Source organism: Kogia breviceps, chromosome 2 (assembly GCF_026419965.1).
Source record: "Kogia breviceps isolate mKogBre1 chromosome 2, mKogBre1 haplotype 1, whole genome shotgun sequence".
NCBI lineage: Eukaryota > Metazoa > Chordata > Mammalia > Artiodactyla > Physeteridae > Kogia > Kogia breviceps.
The window spans coordinates 192,782,159-192,799,001 of record NC_081311.1 but is presented as its reverse complement, the minus strand read 5'-3'; the positions used below and the strand labels follow the sequence as shown (position 1 = coordinate 192,799,001).

Genomic DNA, 16,843 nt, shown 5'->3' with positions numbered 1-16,843 from the left:
AGTCCTGATCTCATTGAAGATGCAAAATTTGAAAAAGAATAGATACATGTATATGTATAACTGAGTCACTTTGGTGTACACCCAAAACGAACACAACATTTGTTAATCAGCTATACTACAATATAAAATAAAAAGTTTTAAAAAAAGATGCAAAATGTGACATAGTTATAAACAGTACACATACAACATGATACAGTTAGTTTACAGAGGCAACAGTAGATGGTGAATTTCCGGTTTAACAGGCTGATAATGGTGTGGTCAACCGAGCTTCACCCAGGGCTGCAGCAGTTTCTCGAGGAGGAGTGTTGCTAACTCCTGCTCAGCTTCACGTTAAACCCTTGCTTGAGTCACCTCTCCCCGGGCTTGTACAGCGGACACCTGAGTTCACTGCGGGCTACTCAGTAGCAAACGGCATCGAAGCAGACAAGCAGCCCCTCGGAGACTGCCAACCAGCACACCTAAAATTTACACATTCCTGGTGCCAGGGTCCCATCCTCATGTTTTATGCGGAGTCCTTCGCGTGCATGACATCACACCATGCAACAGAGCGGCCTACAAGATGCAGTCGCTCCCCAAGCCTGCCAGACACATGGTAAAGGGAGCCGTCCTCTGGGAATAACCTTCCCAGGGATGTTCTTCTGCAGTCTGGGCCTCTACCTGAGGGCCATGAAGTTAAGGACAGACAAGACCCCTCTGGCCCAATATCTAGACAAGACCACTTTGCCCTCCCTCCAAGTTCAAAGCTGCGAGAGTTCAGCTTCCATTTGCCCAAGATTTCCTGCTAGGACTTTTTCAACTGTCACCATCATTGATGGCAACTATGATCATCAGTCTCCCGCTACATTTTTTTTTTTTTTTTGGTCGCACTGCTGGACATGTGGGATCTTAGTTCCCCAGCCAGGGATCCAACCCACATCCCCGGCAGTGGAAGCACGGAGGCCTAACCACTGGACCACCAGGGAAGTCCCATCAGGCTTCTGCTACTAAACACTCTCAACAGATTTCCTAACCCCTTGCTTCCATGCCCCCAAATCCTTCCGAAAGTTAAAGCTTCCATTACATTTATTATTTCCGACCTTAGTGATAGCCATGATTTTTTGGTACCTGTATGCAAGACTAGGAACATTTAAAGGTGCTTGGATACTTGACGTTGCAAAGTGATAACTCCGGTAATATGGAATGTGCTCAAAGAAGGGTCTCACGAGGGCCCCAGAACACCTCCTGGCTCCGTCCTTCCTGTGCCAATTGTACGCTCAGGGAAGTTCATCACTGACCTGATTCCCCCGTCACATGTGAAAATCCAGCAGTGGAAAGAATAGGCATGACAGAGGATCACTGAGGAGCCCGCAGTTCCTTTAACCTGGCGGAGGTCGGGGAGCTCGAGGGCTGAGGCTCCTCCTTCCTGCTCAGACCCTCCCAGACGTGGCCCCCTGGAGCAACTCACAAAGACTCCTCTTACAAGGAGGCAAAGAAACACAAGAAGCAGGTGGGCCGCTGGAAGGTCAGTAATACTGGGAAACAAGATTATCTATGGATAATGATCTGTGCAGACCCTGTGCCTGTGAATAATAAAGAGAGTTGATCTGACTGACAAAAATTAGGTTGAACTAATTACTTCACTATTTAAAATTAGGGGCAACCTTAACACTTAAATAGGAGAAGCAGACAGGCATGGTAAAGTCCCTCCAACTCCAGAATACTGAATCCAGTTGGGCTCTACTTAGAAAGATGTCGGGGTTCTGCAGAAAAGGCCTACACTCACTTATCATTCTTCCTTTCCTTAGAATTTGTTTTAGCTTCGTGTACAGCCTTTAGCCCTCAGCAGTCCAGACACAGCAAATTAGAAGGCTGGTTGATGCCATCGGAGGCAGAGTAGTGAAAGCAGAGAACAAGGGGTTGAGAAACTAACAATAAGGGAAGAAACAGAAAAGAGAAATACAAACGAAAATGACTATAGTTTGGTCCATTTCGTGTGGAGATAAGCTGCCCCACAATTTTCAATAGCCTATTCATTCCTCCATTCATCCATCCATCCAAACTGTATGGGACGCCTATGGTATTGGACAGGGCCCCTGGTTTCAGACCACAGAATATATTCTATGTTGTTTAAGCAGAGAGGGTTTTAGTACAGGCAATAGGAAGCTCACAGAATATCTAGTAAAACAAGAGGGAAACGTTCAATGCTCTACAGCCAGGAATAACAGCAGCTAGATGTATAAAATAGATAACTAATGATTAAAAATAATTCTACTATAAATACCCTTGCTACATATATGTTTATTAACACATGATTTTCTTTAAAGTACATTCTTAATAATTTAACTTTTAAAAAGAATTGAGGGATTCCCTGGTGGCGCAGTGGTTGAGAGTCCGCCTGCCGATGCAGGGGACGCGGGTTCGTGCCCCGGTCCGGGAAGATCCCACATGCGGCGGAGCGGCTGGGCCCGTGAGCCATGGCCGCTGAGCCTGCGCGTCCGGAGCCTGTGCTCCGCAATGGGAGAGGCCACAACAGTGAGAGGCCCGCGTACCGCAAAAAAAAAAAAAAAAAAGAATTGAATGTATACCATTAAAGTATCCTGTAGAAAGTGTTTATTGACTTATAATTCCTAGAGTAGCATATACAGAACATCATCATGCAAAATAAATCTTGATACTTAGTTGGCTAAAAAGCTGTCTTCTTTTAATTTACATTTCTTTGTTTACTTATGAGATTGCTTTGTCTAACTGTTGATTTTTGTATTTCCTCTTTTGCTAATTGTTCATAATCTCTGTTCATTTTTGTATTATGGTATTATTAGTCTTTTATTCACCAACTTATAATAATTCTGCAACGTTAATCATATGTTGCTTATTTTCTTTCTAAAGTTTGGGTTATTGCTTTTACATGTGCAAATTAAAAACTTTTTGAATTTTGTTTACGGGGATAGAATCAAATCTAATAGTCTTTAAAAAAATTAAATAATTAATTAATTAATATCTTTGGCTGCGTTGGGTCTTCGTTGCTGCGTGCAGTCTTTCTCTAGTTGCAGCAAGCAGGGGCTTCTCTTTGTTGTGGCGCATGGGCTTCTCATTGTGGTGGCTTCTCTTGTTGTGGAGCACGGGCTCTAGGCATGTGGGCTTCAGGAGTTGTGACACACAGGCTCAGTAGTTGTGGCTCGTGGACTCTAGAGTGCAGGCTCAGTAGTTGTGACGCACGGGCTTAGGTGCTCCGCGGCATGTGGGATCTTCCCGGACCAGGGCTCAAACCCGTACCCCCTGCATTGGCAGGCGGATTCTTAACCACTGCGCCACCAGGGAAGCCCTAATAGTCTTTTATATATGGTTCCTGCCTTTGTTTATATGCCTATAAAGACTCTGTCTATTCCAAAAACATTTTTAAAAATTTTAAAAAATAAAATAGACAACTAATGAGAACCTACTGTATAGCACAGGGAAGTCTACTCAGTGCTCTGTGGTGACCTAATGGGGAAGGAAATCCAGAAAAGAGGGGACAGATGGATACGTACAGCTGATTCACCTTGCTGTACAGCAGAAATTAACACAACAGTGTAAAGCAACTAGACTCCAATAAAAATTAAGTTTAAAAAAATCAGCAGTCAGATTAAAAAACAAAACAAGAAACCCAGACTGTTCTAGTGGGAACCTCACTGCTTCTGCTCCCCGACACTCAGCATCTAAAAATGTGCTGACGCCTTGGACCAGACCCTAGAAGCTCCCCCACAGGCCTCAGCACTGCGCTGGCAGGAAAAGCACGGAGGCTGCCCCACCTGGCTCACATCTTCCTTCCAAGAATCTTGCACGTGGGTCTACTTGACAGCACCCAGGCTATGCCCAAGACACTACTTGCAAAGGCATCCATGAAATGTAGCTTTTATTTTTCTTACCTTCACAGTACACAAAGGCAACTCCGTGTAGTGTGAGGGAGCTCAAAGGGGTGTGAAGCCAGCCAAGCCGCTGCACGCTCCTCCGGCTGACCTCCTGGCTTCTCTTAGCCATACATACCCTTCTTCTCACACTTAAACTTCCCAATGGCGGCAGCAGCACATGCCGCACCTAACGCAAAGCAACTGCCCCTCATACGGGTGACAAGGCGTTTATGCTCTGCCTTCACCTCCACCCACTCCCGCCAAATACCAGCAGTTACAAACCTCTGGGTGGTGTTCGTTACCTCTAGTTAATCCCAGTTCCTCTTTGTATAGAATTACAAAGTTAACCAGTACCGACTTGCCCTGTATAAAATAATAGAAGAAAGGGAAAGAGGAAAATATTGGTTTACATATAAATGTACATATCAGGGCTTCCCTGGTGGTGCAGTGGTTAGGAATCCACCTGCCAATGCAGGGGACACGGGTTCGAGCCCCGGTCTGGGAAGATCCCACATGCCGCAGAGCAACTAAGCCCGTGCGTCACAACTACTGAGCCTGCGCTCTAGATCCCGCGAGCCACAACTACTGAGCCCGTGTGCCACTACTCCTGAAGCCCACACGCCTAGAGCCCGCGCTCCGCAACAAGAGAAGCCACCGCAATGAGAAGCCCGCGCACCGCAACGAAGAGTAGCCCACGCTCGCCACAACTAGAGAAAAGCCCGCGTGCAGCAGCGAAGACCCAATGTAGCCAAAAATAAATAAATAAAATTTTTAAACAGGTACATATCACTGGGTGAGGAAGAAAATATGGGGAGCTACTACAGTCCTAGATTCTGCAACTGGTCACAAGCAGGAGTTGTGTTTGTAATTTTCTCGTTCTACTACCCTTTCCACCATCCTTTTGTTCTCAGCCAGCACCTCAACTGGTCAAGATGCGATACCCCGCTGATGTGATCCAAACAGTCTCCAGTTCCTGCTGGGTGTGAGTACTTCTTGATTTCTCAGGTAGAAGATGTTTTAGTCTTCTTTAAATAAGTTTTGCCATTGAACATTAGAAGGCACTCACAGAGGGAAATCCCTGGCTGTCCAGTGGTTAGGACTCTGTGCTTCCACCGCAGGGGCCAGGGGTTCCATCCCAGGGGTTCCCTCCCTGCTTGGGGAACTAAGATCCTGCAAGCTGTGCAGTGTAGCCACCCCCAAAAAAAAGAAAAAGAAAAAAAAGCACTTGCAGGAATGGTCCAGGTTCCAGAAATACTTCTCTGTAATCCCATTGTGAACAAGCAATGCTATTTTTCTCTAATAAACATGATTAATCACCGGAGCCAACACAGTAATGCCCATTTGGGTTTGTTTGTTTTTTTTTTTTTTGCCTGTTTGTTCAGTGGCATTACCAGCCCCAGATAGCCTGGGAGCACTCTTCATCCTCTTAATTTCTAGTTCAATGGAGTCATTGTTGTTCTTTAGGCGAAACTATTCATTCTTTGACTATCAAGACCCCTAACCTACTAGAAGCCTAAGTTGCGGAGAAGGAAACAACACTTTTTCACATGGGTGACTATGTATGATTCTAAGAGGTGATACTCCTACTTCCATCCTTTGATTGTAGCTACAGAAGAAACAGGACCACATTCCGGCCAGTGACCAAGACCATATATTACATCCTGTAAGACCGCGCTCCAACCTTGTAAAATGTTGTCTGTTGGCTGATGAGGGATTAAGCACCTCCAAGAAGCCATGAGGACAACTATTTCTAGATAGTGGAGTATACAGGCTAAGAGCAGGAAATTTTGTACTCATTACCTTATTCATTTCTGTCTATTTGTTTAATAAATGAATTTATTTCAGCAAAATAATCTGAAGCAATCTTGTATGGGCTACGATGATGGAAAACTAAGGCATTTGGTCAAATTACACACAATGTTGCTGAAGGAGCATGGCGTGCCAGGAAAGCAGATCCATACCCAGAATAGGTAACTCATCCAGGGAGGACAAATCGCTGCTTTCTCCTTGGTGAAAAGAGTCCAGTGTAACTGACCCACAACCTCGTTACTGATTGGACCCCCTGGAGCACGGCGCCTTCCTGGGGACTCAGCATTGCCTCTCCTGTGACCGTGGCCAGATTAATCTTGAAAAGAAGAGACTCATGTGGTTGAGTCCGTGCACAATTTCCATCCTGGGCACCTGGGCATTTGGTTTATGAGCCCAGCTGGGGCAAGGAGCTGGCTGACATCCATAGAGCAGCCCACCTTATCATCTCATTACTGAAAACACCCTCGGCACTGAGTGCTCTTTGGTGAGCAGTCACACGGGACACAAATATCTTGATTCTTTGGCTTATTCTGAAAAGTCCCCCCAGATACCTCTTCCCCAAAACTCCTCATTCATCTGCAAAAGTTGTTCTTTTCAAGACTTTGACCACCTAGGCAAAACACTAGCCTTTGCCCCACAGAAATCCAAGAGCTGTTTCTCAATAGCAGAAGAGTTATCTGTAAAAGCATCCATGCCTTTACTCTAAAACCCTGGAGGTACGAGCTGTAATTTTCCCGATGACATACGCCATAACTCTCATCAAGGATCCAGAGAGACCAGAGCCATACAGGCCACGGACACTCCGAGCACCGTTAAATCTGCTGGATCACAAGGAGCAAGTGACTCAGCTGCTGACACTGCAATCTGGACCAGCAGCTGGGCCCCATTTAAAACTGGCAGCTTTATGGGTTATTTGGTAAATGAATCAGAGAAGCAGACTCAAATGTGCTGTATGTTACCTTAAAACTAAAAATATCCACAAAGAGCTGTGCTGTTTTCTTAGGACAGGAAGTTACCATAAGGCAACGGATTCTAGATAGCGTATTGAGATGGCAGGCCTCTCAGTCGCTGAGGAGTTCATCTCCAACTCACTGACATATACGCCTCTCACCAAGGCACCTAAGGTATCCTCCACTCCTGCTCATGTCATGAGCATGATGTCATCAATGCAGACCAGCACGTAGGAAGGGGACAGGATCAATATCTCTGTGATGTAAGTATGAGTCACAGCTGGAGAACTGACATAGTCCTGAGGCAAAATGATGAAAGTACGCTGCTATTGCCATGAGGTGAAAGCACATCTACTGTGGAGTTCTTTCTAGAAAATCCAGGAAGATATGAGGATGGTGTGTAACAGGATGGTGGCCAGGCAGGAGGCGAGACATAGTCAGATGACAGATATATTCTGAAGGTAGAGCTCATACCACTTGATAATGAATTAGATGAGAAGTAAGAGGAAAAAGAATTAAGGACAAGTTTTTGGCTTGAGCAGCTGCGTGAATGTTGCCAAGGACAGAAAAATAAGACTGTGGGAGAATTAGAATTGGTAACTAAGTATGTGTGGGGAGAATCAGAGGTCTGGTTTGGATGTGTTAATTTGAGATGTCTATACTGCTAGATCTAGGAGGAAGCATCGAGCATGCGATGAGATATAGAAGTTAGGAGTCCAAGAGGGCAACCAGGGCTGGAAACGTGTGTTTGAAAATTAGCTGCATGTAAATAATATTTAAAGCTATCATCTCAGTGTGACTGTAGATAGAGAAAATGGCCCAAGGAAGTGCTCTAGGACATTCCAGCATTAAGCAGTCAGGACATAAAGTTTTCAGCCAGGGAGACTGACAATAGCAAAGAAAACCTGGAGAATAATGAAATGTGTAAATGCTGCTGAAAAGTCAAATAAGATGAGAATTAAAAACTGACTGGTGGGATTTCCCTGGTGGTCCAGTGGTTCTTACTTCACCTTCCAATGCAGGGGTTGCAAGTTCGATGCCTGATCAGGGAGCTAAGATCCCACGTGCCTCGCAACCAAAAAACTAAAACATAAAAAACAGAAGCAATGTTATAACAAATTCAATAAAGACTTTAAAAGTGGTCCACATCAAAAAAAAACTCTTTCAAAAAAAACTGGTATATTTGACAAGGAGATGGACAATAGCAACCTCGGCAAGAGCAGTTTCAGTGGCTTAGCGGGCATGGATGCCTGGCTAGAGTGAGTCCAAGAAAGAAAAGGAGAGGAAGTAGAAATAGCAAGTACAGAGAATGCTTGAGGAATTTTGCTTTAAGAGAAGAATGGGGAGTGAGGTCAAGGCAATTTTTTTTAATGTATGTTTATGTGCTGATGGATGATGCAGTGATGCATGGTGAAGGGGGATAACTGCTGAGCCCAGTTGTTGAATAGGTGAAGGGAGTGAAATCCACAAGTGGAGGTGTGGCCATGGATGATAACAGGGAGAATTTATCACCTGCAACAGGAAGTAAAGCATAAGAGGCACCAGCAGAGCTGATGAGTGGCCTAGGAGGCCATTCTTTTATGACTGCTTCTAGTTCCTCATTGAAATAAGAAGCCACAATATCAGTTAAGAGTGAGGAAGAAGGTGGGCTGCAGAGACTTGGGGAGAGAGAAGAAGGTGTAAAATAGACATCTCAGAGGGTGAAAGAGAGTACGAAACTCAGTTCTTTACAGGAAAAGTATCTTAGAAGCATAGTGTAGTCTCTGGTTCTGAGTTGGTTTCTAAATCCAGACACATGTTCAGAAAACACAGTCCCAAGAAACACAGAAAAGAGGAGAAATGAAAATTTAAGGTCTCTTTTTTCTAGTATGGAAGATGTGAAAGCAGGTAACTGTGTTTGAGAAAAAATACTATTATGATATTATCTTCATATAGATGAACCTTAATGTACACACTGCTTTGCTGGGGATTTCCAGTTTGTGGCAGAGATGGTGACGCTAACCAGGTTTTTCCCTCTCTTCTCCCACATCTCCCCGGGCCACGCAGTTACGTGGGGCCATGTAATTCGTTCTGGCCAAAGGACTATTAGTAGAAATGCTGAATCAAAACAGAGTGCTTGGGCTTCCCTGGTGGCGCAGTGGTTGAGAATCCGCCTGCCGATGCAGGGGACACGGGTTCGTGCCGTGGTCCGGGAGGATCCCACGTGCCACGGAGCGGCTGGGCCCGTGAGCCGTGGCCGCTGAGCCTGCGCGTCCGGAGCCTGTGCCCCGCAACGAGAGAGGCCACAACAATGAGAGGCCCGCGTACCGCAAAAAAATAAAAAGAAAAAGAAAACAGAGTGCTTGAACTTCAGCTGTCTCTTCCCTGCCACAGTGACTAAGGACACCACGAGCTTCAGAAGGTTCAGTTACAAGACGGTGGAGTCTCTAATAGCCTGAGTTGCTGAAACACATTGTGGAGCAGAGCCTCCTATCAGCCCACAGTGACAAGGAATCATGAATGAAACACACAGCTATTACTGTCCTAAGCCACTGGAGTTTTAGGGTGGTTTCTGATCCCAAGTCACAATTTCTAACTTGGTCTATCCTAATATAGTTATTATGGAAAGCTTTTAAATTTTTCTAGTATTTGATATTTAATATCAGATTCAACCTTTGAATCCTCCACAAGATAATGATGGGGTCCTCCTTGTAGTGAAACTCATTCAGAATGAAATCACCTTTATAGGGCTTCCCTGGTGGCGCAGTGGTTGAGAGTCTGCCTGCCGATACGGGGGATGCGGGTTCGTGCCCCGGTCCGGGAGGATCCCACGTGCCGCGGAGCGGCTGGGCCCGTGAGCCGTGGCCGCTGAGCCTGCGCGTCCGGAGCCTGTGCCCCGCAGCGGGGGAGGCCACGGCAGTGAGAGGCCCGCATACCACACACACAAAAAAAAAAAAAAAAAAAAAAAAATCACCTTTATGGAATTCCATCAGTGAAATGATAAGCTGGTATAGACTCAAGCCATCTTCTGACTTTATCCCTTCTGTTAGTTTAAATTTTATGGTTGCAAACTTGACTCATTAGAAATGACTCAAAGGCTTCCCTGGTGGCACAGTGGTTGAGAATCCACCTGCCAATGCAGGGGACACGGGTTCGAGCCCTGGGCCGGGAAGATCCCACATGCCGCGGAGCAACTAAGGCCGTGCGCCACAACTACTGAGCCTGTGCTCTGGAGCCCGCGAGCCCCAACTACTGAAGCCTGCGCGCCTAGAGCCCGTGCTCTGCAACAAGAGAAGCCACCGCAATGAGAAGCCTGCGCACCGCGACGAAGAGCAGCCCCCCGCTCACCGCAACTAGAGAAAGCCCGCGCGCAGCAACGAAGACCCAACGCAGCCAAAAAGACATAAATAAATAAATTTATATTAAAAAAAGAAATGACTCATAGACAAATATTTAAAAGATACATGAAAAAGGAATCTGAGCGACCACAATTATATAGATAAAGATAATGAAGACTGTGACATGTCCTGAGGGGGCAGGACCTTTTCTGCCCTACTGCTCATGGGATGCTTCCCTGTGGCCTGAGGAAGAAAATACTTTCAAAGCCATGGCCTGTCATTGTGGGACCTACCTGCTGTAGCTCCAGTCTAACTGAGGGAGAAAACACATTCCCATACTTAACTCCATCTTATGAAAGACAGAACCTTTTCCTTATGTTCTTCAGGGACCAGTTGATTTGAACGCTGGCCCTGACACTTAATAATTAAGTCACCCTGGACATTCTACTTATTGCTCCGAGCCTGGTCTCCACATCTGATCTTGCATTTGGTCATCTGAGGAGGAGAATAAACTGATTTAACCACACCAGTCACGGAGTAAGGCTGCCCGGGAACGGCACCTGGCTCCACCGTTCACTATCTGTGTGCTTTACCTGAGCCTCTGTTCCCTCTTCGACAATCAGGACAAGAGAATGTCTATTCATCCATCTTATGGCCCTGTTTGAGGATTGCACTGGATTACGTACATTCAGTGCTTAGCACATAGTAGATCTTCAATAAGTGGAACGTATTATGATTATATGGAAATGATACTAAACTTTTAGTGCTGTGAGGATTAGGAATCACATATTTAGAGCACATGGAAAAGATGCAATCAATGGGCAGGAAGGGGAGACAGAATAGATGCTACCTCACCCATTTCTGAGAAGACACCGGAAAGAAAGGCCCCATAGGCACTTAGCCACTGGGGGACCAGTTCAGTTGCCACAGCTGGGAGTCTCGGGAGCACCCCCCGGGTGCTTGGATTGGGACAACCCCGCCACCATGCGACAGCTGTCTAAAAGTGACCTGACTGTGCCCCTAACTGATGTCCCCCACCGCGGACCATCACTTCAGCCCACCAGGCCACACCCAGCTGCCCACTATCCACCCTGCCCACAACTCCAGACAGCCAAGCATCACATTCCCACCACCCCTGGCCTGGCCTTGGCACTGTCCTACTTTGCTCCCACGTGGTCTGACTTCTTTCCGGGGGAGGTGAAACACATGTAGGCGTTATCTCTATTTCATGACACCATTACACTCACTTTCGAGCAGAAAGCAGCCAGTAGTGGTTACTTTCATACTTCATGTTACTCTAAATGTATTCCAATAAGGGAAAAGAGTGAATTTCAAGCAGAAATTAATAGTATAATCAAGCATAATCGTTTAAGATCCTTTCTGCATAAATATCAAAAGCAAAAACTATTATAGTCACATCATGAAGGTTACAGTTAGACAGCAATGCTGAATCTTCTGATAATGACAGCCCCCCAAACATTTTGATGTTAGGCAGGTCCTTCATTATCTTATCCGATCTCCAACAGTCCTTCAAGGTCCAGTTTCTCTACTCGGATTACCACATATTCTAAATATAAACAAGAAAGGAAAACTCCGAAAATGTCTTAATATTCGAAAATAAAACAGGACTTCCCTGGCGGTCCAGTGTTAAGACTCCGTGCTCCCAATGCAGGGGGCGTGGGTTCGATCCCTTGTCGGGGAACTAAGATCCGGCATGCCATGCCACGCGGCCAAGAAAGCAATACAATAAAATAATTTAAAAGAAATAAATAAGTAAGTAAAAATAAAACAGATCTGAGCCTCCTTTTAAAACTCTGAACTCTGTAACACTAGTATAGGTGACTACCCCTTTCCCATCACAATACATTTCAGGATATCAGTGTATCTTATATAACAGAGATTATGGAAGAAAATGATGAGGTTTTGGAGGAAAGGAAGGAATTCTTAGAAGAGAGCTGAAATTTCCACCAGTGTAACTTCATTTGTGACTCATTATATTTTACAATGAAAATATTCAGTTTTGCTTTGTATTATAAATTGGTTTACAAAATACCCCCATCTAGGACTCCCAAACCGTGGGGCTCTTTTGCTTGATAGATGCCAGGTTGCAAAAGACAAAGTAGCCATCCTGACTATGGTTCCAGCTGCTTTGATCCAAAACACAGCCAATCGTGGATTTAGCTCCCCCTGGAGGTGGTGCATGAACTTAACACACGTAAACTACATTCAAGTTGAAATGGATCCTAGGGTTTATCTAGTTAAAAACGTTCCTTTTACAAATGTGGAAGTTAAGGCTTAGAGGGCATAAGGGTGTCACTGCCCAAGGCTCATGGTGAGGAGTAGCTGAGCAAAGAACAGAACCCAGGTCTCTGGTCTCAAGCTGATTTAAACATCCACACTGCCTGTACACAAGTGGAGATGGAAAAACAACACCCCCGCCCCCATCCCAAGCTTCTAGCCTTTCAGAGTCTCGTGAGATATTTTGTCTGTACAATTTTAATATCAAATGGTCCAATTCTTGTCCTGGACGCTTAGAATCGGGTTGCAAGACAATGCAGGTGCTGGGTCCACCAAGACCTACCCAACCCGACTCGGGGCCTGGCCTGTTTTCACCTGCTCCCTGGGTGCCTCACCTACGTGGCCAGACTTGGCGATCACAGTCATAGGGAATTTGGGGACATAAGGAAAAATTTTTGTCTGTCTGTAGGCCACAATGTGACAGAGGAGAGACGTTCTTCCTCAGGGGGCCTGTTCCTGAGTCACTACCAAGATGAATATGTTTATTTGCTAGTCACGATCGTCCCTCCCCCTTCTGGACCTCAGCATTCCCCAGGAAGGTTCTACGAGGCAGCCTTACCTTAGTGAGCTCGCTGCAAGCCCAGGGCTGGCCCTCGGTGTGACTTTCTGGTATACTGTGACATGGGATCCACCTTTCAGGGGTGTGCTTATATTAGCCAGGCTCCCAGAGGCTGCCTCTTTACCCTGAGAAATATAACCATCTACCCACGAGACCTTCAGATGCTCATCCCTGGAGGCTCATTGGCTTGGTCAACGTGGAATCAGCGCAAGGGCAGGCAGCCCGATGGCCCTGATGGCTGGTGGCATTCAGTTTGATAAGTGGAAATGTCCATCCTTGGGTGTGGGCTAGCACCACGGGCTCCCCCAGGCTCAGGCCCCCGTCCACCCAGAGTCCCTACACACTCTGGGTCTCTCCTGTGTCTTTATGCTTCCAGGGCAGACCCAATTCTGCAGAGTCCAGTCTAGCCATAGTCTGGGGTGTTATTTACAAATAGCAGAGGGGAAAGAACCTAAATGTCTATCAGTAAGGATCTAGTTTAAAAAATTATGATTTGTCCATATAATAACAACTTAGGGCACTTTTCTAAATTGAAGATTTATATGTACTGACATAAAAGAGTGTCTAAAATATGTTGTGAAGTAGAAAAAAAACCCGACAGAGAACAATGTATAATATGCTACCGTATGCTTTTTAAAAGTGTATGTGTACATGTATATATGCTCACACATCACACACACACTTACATGTGCACAGACTCTCTCTGGAAGGACATATGAGACACTGGTAATATAATTGCTGCTGGAGATGAGAATTAGAGGAATGTGGATTAAGAATGAGAGGGAGGGACTTCCCTGGTGGTCCAGTGGCTAAGACACTGTGCTCCCAATGCAGGAGGCCTGGATCTGATCCCTGGTCAGGGAACTAACTAGATCCCACATGCATGCTGCAACTAAGAGTTCGCATGCCGCAACAACTAAAGATCCCGTGTGCTGCAACTAAGACCCGGTGCAGCCAAAATAAATAAATAAATAATAATAATAAAAAGAATGGGAGGGAGAATTACTTTTTACTACACATTAAAAGACATATAATTTTTTTTCAATTTTCAACCTGGTTACTGTAATGCAAATCAATTTTCTTTTTCAAAAATATAAACAAAATGGATATAGCACAAAGCCCAAATGAGAAGCATTCAGGAGTTAAGAGTGATGGGTCACAAGGGAAGGCATTCCTCCAAAAGGGAACAGCATAAGCAAAGGCCAAGGGGCCCAGAGAGCCCAGCACATGGAACAGCTGCATGCAGTCTACCTGGCTGGGGCTGAGGGCAGGAGCTGGGGCCAGGGCACCATGGCCTGAAGTGCCAGCTAAGACTTTGGATCTCATTCTAAAAATGATGGGACATCACTAAGTGTCACTGAGCAGGGCAGTGATATGACCAGAGTGCATTTTAGAAAGGCCATGCTCAGCCTGCATGGAAGAGCTACCAATGAAGCAGTGAAAGGGCAGCCATGAAAGGACCCACCAGAGAATTCTGGAAGCAGAGATGGGTCAGGACGTGGAAGGCCTTGCCCTTTGGATGTGACAACCAAGAGGTTACTGTGAATGAGGCCAGAGATATTTAGGAGGCATAGAGAGAGGGGAAATGAGAGATGAAGGGTAGACAGACAAAAGGCCAGTGGCTTCCCGAATTTTGGATGTTTTAAGACCAGCAAAATTTTTAGAAATCAAACAAAACAACAATCAAGAACCAAAATAAGATTGCTGACTTTTTAATTTGCCAAGTAAGGATAATTTGTTAAAATCATCACATTTTAATACCACTACTTTATAAAAGAAGGGACATTTAAAATCTCCCCCAAATAGGAAGGCCTAACCTCTGTTAAAGAATGGTCATTTAGGGCTTCCCTGGTGGTGCAATGGTTGAGAGTCCGCCTGCCGATGCATGTGACACGGGTTCGTGCCCCGGTCCGGGAGGGTCCCACATGCCATGGAGCGGCTGGGCCCGTGAGCCATGGCCACTGAGCCTGTGCGTCCGGAGCCTGTGCTCCGCAACGGGAGAGGCCAAAACAGTGAGAGGACCGCGTACCGCAAAAAAAAAAAAAAAAAAAAAAAAAGAACGGTCATTTAAATGGAGTGAATTTAGCTTGATGACAAACTCTTCACATCACCCTTACTGTCCCCATTTTATCACAGATTATAAAATCTCAGTAGGATGAATGGTGCTGGTTTGCTGATTGTGAACTGCTATGTAAACCCTTATTTTCACAAACAGGGAAGAAAAGAGATGGAATAAGAATAGAGTTGAGAGTTTTTGTTCTTTGAAGGATGAGACTGATTTAAGAAAAGTCAAATACGGAGAGGAAAAACCAATTGAAAGAGACCTTTAGAAATAGGCACTAAATGTAACGTAGTTTCCCAGATTGGATCCTGAAACACCAAAAGGATATCAGTTGAAAAACTGATGAAATACAAATCAAGTCTTTGCTTTAGTTAATATTATTGTAGCAACATTAACCATTGAGTTTTGATAAAATGTCCCAGGTTATGTAAGATGTTAGCATTAGGGGAAGCTGAGTGAAGGGTATATGCAAACTCTCTGTATTATCTTCACAACACTTTTATAAATCTAAAATTATTTATAAATAAAAAGTAAAAAATATATAACAACAACCACACAGAAGAGAAAGGAGGTAAGTGACCACCTGAAATCCTTTGGGTTGGAACTTGGAGCTGGGTGGCAGGTGGCACTGGCCTTGAACAGGAAGGAAACCTCCCTCCCTGGGACCACAGGAAAAAGTGGGACAGGGATACAATTAATTTGCTAATAAATGTGCCCCCAAAAGTTTGAAATAGAGGACTCTTCCTTAATAAAATAATTTAATAACTGAGGGGGCAAAACAGTAAATGAAAGTGGTTTATAAATGAAGGGAAAAATATGTAAATGGAACATATAATATTTGGACTAACAACAGAAATGAATGGTTAATATTACACAGAAAGAAAAAAGCAGCAGCCTTGGATCATATTCCATCTTTGAATAATTCTGCTCTGCGAGGATTCTGAGGGCTGAAATCAGCAACCTAGAAAAGCCTTACTTTAGAGCGCCGGGTAAATTATGGAGGCTATTTTCAAGATTGCGCTAAAATAATGGCAGGACATTGAGAGGGAGAGGAATAGAAAGTGGAAATGAGCAAAACCCGGAGGGAAGCCAGTTGCTCCAAGTAAGGAATCTCCACGTAAGGAATCAATTTCACAAGACACTGCAGTCACCGCCATTTCCTATCGAGTCCTTCCATTTATTCTCAGGACAAACCCAGGCCCTGGCAGAAGCTTTTAATACATTCCCACTACTTTATTTTATTCACTTAAAACTCTCCTTCAGTGATGATCATTTTGTAACATATAGAAATAGCAAATCATCATACAATGCACCTGCAACTGACAGAGTGTTGTTGATCAATTACACATCAATTAAAAAACAAAAAACCAAACAGCAAACAAACAAAAATCCTCCTTCATTTAAAGCATGAATAATCAGCTTCTTAGCAGCAGCAAGTACAAAATCTTAACTTTAGTATGTTTTTTTAAAGGGCAGAACAAATACAGTACAATGATATTCATAATACTTGTTTCTGGCCCTCCATTTTAGGGGGGAAAATCAAGTATACATGTCTTTATACTCAAAAGGGGTATATTAAGTAATACAGATTGTAAACTTAAAATTAATATATAAAAATCAAGGAATTTTATTGCATGACTGTGAAAAAAATGTTGAGTTTTTAAGATAATAAGATTATGATTTGAATCATCTTGGGGGATGCTGCAGGTTCTTGTATAAATGGACGTTGCCCTGGTGAGACAGGCTGGTGGGACCTGTGACCCCTTGATGGGAGCTGGGACCCTCTGCTACAGTGCTGCTATGCTTGTACCTGGACACACCTCTCCTTGAGCAACCCAATACAAAGAAACTGTATGGGACTAAAAATAACTGCATGCATGTGCAGCTGGGTCAAATTGTGGACAAAAGATACAAAGAGACCGAAAAAAACCTCAACTGCCACTTTTGAAGGGCCTGGAGCAAAAGCAGGGTACTGAGCATGC

The 16,843-nt window shown here is 44.6% G+C and overlaps 1 protein-coding gene across 1 annotated transcript in view; it reads right to left on the bottom strand.

Moving 5' to 3' along the window:
* The window catches only part of FBXO36 (F-box protein 36), a 98,231-nt gene that overhangs the window by 3,327 nt on the left and 78,061 nt on the right, over positions 1–16,843 (bottom strand). The gene's annotated exons all lie outside the window — the stretch shown is intronic.